The sequence below is a fragment of the Populus euphratica genome, unplaced genomic scaffold (assembly GCF_000495115.2).
Source record: "Populus euphratica unplaced genomic scaffold, PopEup_1.0 scaffold609.1, whole genome shotgun sequence".
Taxonomy (NCBI): Eukaryota; Viridiplantae; Streptophyta; class Magnoliopsida; order Malpighiales; family Salicaceae; genus Populus; species Populus euphratica.
Window position 1 is genome coordinate 5180 of NW_011500201.1, and position 3260 is coordinate 8439.

The following is a 3260-nucleotide window of genomic DNA, read 5'->3' on the forward strand; positions in this document are numbered from 1 at the left end:
ATTCATGATTATAACTTATATTAACAACAAATCAAGTTAGTTTCATAGCACAAGTGTAGGTTATACAATATAGTTGGACTGTAAAAGTGCCAAGCATTTGTTGTACCAAGTGTTATACAACATAAATCTAGATTAGTTATTTAACAAGCAAAGTATTAAAGAGTGAACAAGATAACAAATACAAAATATGTTAGGATTAAACATTAAAGTTCATATTGAGTTTACACTATACTTATTCTTACACTATTAGTGTAACTTTTTTACCTTGACATAATAAATTTAGCTAAACATAATAAAAGAGAGAAATATAAATAAATAAAATAAGAACATAAATAACCAAACACATTAAACTACCTTTTGTTCAACCTCAATTCCAACTATAGTTTTAACCAAATATATATAAATATCAAATTAACCTTAACCAAAAGTACTTTTTATAAAACAATTTTTTTTCAAACCCCCAACCACAACAGCTACTACAATATCAAACGTACTCTTAGACTCATCATATATTTAAAACCCAAGGATGTTAGGTCTAATACCTTGCTAGGCTATATGTACTTAGGCTCATCACGTAACTGAATTCAAGAATGTTATATTTGGTAGATCATCAAATCCTTGCATACTTGGGTTATGCAAGTAGCTGAACCAAATGATGTTGGATCTGACAGCTCGTTAGACTTACATGTACTCGGGCTTAGCCCGTGGTTGAACCTGAGAATGTTGGATTAGATAGTTTGTCAAACCTACATGTACTTAGGCTCAACTATTGAATTTAGCAAATTCATCATACCTATATGTATTTGGGCTCAACACATGGTTGAGCCCAAGAAAATTGGTTCTAACAGTTTTTTAGACCTATATTTATTTGGGTTTAATACGCAACTAAATTTAAAAATATTGGGTCTAGTAGCTCACCAAACCGATATATACTTTGACTTAAAGTGTAGCTGAACCCAAAGATATTGGTTCTGACAGTTCGCTAGATCCATATGTATTTGGGTTTAAAGTATAGTTAAACTCAAGAATATTAGGTTTAACAACTCACCAAACCCATATGCATGTAGGCTCAGCACGCAATTAAACTCAAAAAGGTTGAGTTTAACAGCTAGCCATACTCATTTTGCATTTGACCTTAATGCATAACTGAATCTAAGATATTAGGTCTAACAACACGTTAGACTCATATCTTCTTAAGTTTATTATGTAGTTGAACTAATAAATATTCGGTAAGACTCATATATATATTAGCTTAACATTAAGTTAAACCAAAAAATATTGGGTCTAGAAGTAGTCAAATCCATGTCATCTAGGTTTGGTATTATGCTCAACTTAAATATATTGTATTATCACCCTATTATTTATTTTTTTAAATATAAACATAGATAAAAAAAAATATCATATATATATATATATATATATATATTGATGCATCAATTAATATCCTTAAATAAAATTTAGTTGGAAGGATTGCAAGCTCTTCCTATCATCTTATCCTCCATTAATTTCGTTATATGCAGTTTAGGAATGATGATTCTGCGGAAATTATATGGACAGATGGGTAGAATTTAGACCGGTGGTTATGATTCGTGGTTTTGCAGAAAATAATTATTTACAATTCTTAAAACTCTTACATACACTTTCATTTATGGTTCTTGGTCAACAATGAATGCACGTGACAACAAGAAACAGGAACTGCGTACTAAGCTTTATAATTAACGACTTCAACACCTTTCATCTTACGTAGGCCTCTATATTATTACACCTCCGGGCCTCCCTTGAAAGAGCTATGTCATGCCTATGAACTCCGATGCTAATTTATAAATGGTCCCCAAAAATGAATATAAATGAATGCCCGTAGGCGAGCGGCTATATAGCTAGCAACATTGCGTCCTCTCTTTTGGTGGCCTTGTGGCTATAAATTTATGATAGCAAATAAGATATGCGTTCCTTTTGCATTCCTAATTTTTCATGCGTGTTTGAATGCAATTCATGTCGTGTTTTTTTTAAAAAAATTAAAATATTTTTATTAGAAATTATTTTTTTTATAATTTTAGATTATTTTAATATATTATATCAAAAATAATTTTAAAAAAACTAAAAATAATATTATTTTGATATATTTATGAAAAAAAATACTTTAATAACCTAACCCTTCCATACTTCTTAAAACAAAAAATTAAACACCTAACAAACAAGCCCTAATAAAAGTCTGCCAACTATTCACATGGGTTTTACCTTTTCTCTTCCCAGTGTAACCAGTAAACAATTTGCCGACAATTCAATCAATTAGGGTTCTAGAACGAATTAAAAACGTGTTCGAAATGAAACATCGATCATATCATATATATGTCGAACTTTTCAACCCAAACAAGCTTGTGTGGTTTCGTTTGTTGTTGGTATTTAATTATCTAGCAATTAAATGAATTAGCTGTTACGTTGGACCAAAGCAATTTCATCCTTCAACTTTTCCAAGATAGGCTTTCAACGGGTTTTGAAGCTGGGTTAATTACGTAACGAGAGGCAGTATTTCCTGAATCTCTACGTCACTGATCTTTTCAAAATTTGAACGTAGAATTTCGAAAATAACTTTTCTTAGGAGTACAGCATAGTATTTACGAAATATCCAAATCATTATCTTCTCAAAAGGAAAAAAAAAATCCAAATTATATGTTTATCAGACAACAGTGGCAAAAACAAACCCAATATTATAGAGATGAATTAATGGACACCAATTAGAGTATACACACCCACAAGCGTGACTGCCTAAGCGTTGAGGATGATTGTGCTTATTTTCTCTATAATGAGAGATCCTAGACGCAAAATACTACGATCCTCTCCCAATTGTTATTGCTTAAAAAAAAAAAGGTGACCAGAATCTAATGTGAAGTGAAAATAGTAAGATATTCAACCCTGAACTACGCAGACTAATGGGTTTAGGGTTGTGGTCATAGCCTGCGAATTCAAGGAATAGAAGCCTTGCATCATAGAACTAAAGAGATCTTGGACAAACTTACAGAACAAGTCCAGTTTGATGGCTCAAGTTATACGTACAGGGGCACAAGTTCTCTTGTCATATAACAACCAATGTATGGTTCGGAAGGAGGAATAAATGCTTCAAAGCAAAAGCAGGCAAATAGAACACGACCACTTGTAAACACAAAACATGGACATTTCTTCTTTTTGAATTTGAATGTTCAAATATGAATCAATTGAATCATGCTTCGACTAAAACTTAGTGCCAAACTCATGCAATGATA